We start from the raw sequence: 540 nt of genomic DNA, 5'->3' as shown, positions 1-540 counted from the left end.
CGTTTCCCGTTCTCATGGTCTAGAGGTTACTGTGTTCTGTTGTCTTTTTTCGTCTCCACTTTCTGCCCCCCCCCCTTTGACCCCTCCTCTGGGCTCTTGACTCTTTCTCCAGCCTTTCTCCAGCTATCTTATGACTCCTTACTGCTGTCTTTCAGCCACTCCACTGATCTTACGGTAGGTAAGATCTAACACCTAGCCTTCTCGGATAAGGCGCAAAAAACCTCGGAGGTCCTGTGTGCAGGTTGAGCACGCTCAAGATCCCTTTGTGGTTTAAAATCGATAAGAGTAGACTTCGGCCGCCACTCGGCGAAATTTATATATTAATTCCTACCAACAACTGAAAATACTCTTGCCAGTATACAAACAGAGTGCCTCCGAAATCAGAATGTGGCTTCCCAATTTTTTTAACGTCAAATTTCTCAAAACTACTGTAGGTATTGAGAAGATAGAACTTTGTAATTCTAAGGTAGTGAAAGACCAGCAGAGGGGCAACCATGACGTCGTGATGACGGATTCTAAGGCTGTCCATAATATCAATGG

The sequence above is a fragment of the Aplysia californica genome, unplaced genomic scaffold, assembly GCF_000002075.1.
Source record: "Aplysia californica isolate F4 #8 unplaced genomic scaffold, AplCal3.0 scaffold00091, whole genome shotgun sequence".
Lineage (NCBI taxonomy): Eukaryota > Metazoa > Mollusca > Gastropoda > Aplysiida > Aplysiidae > Aplysia > Aplysia californica.
Note: the sequence above shows the minus strand (reverse complement) of the source record.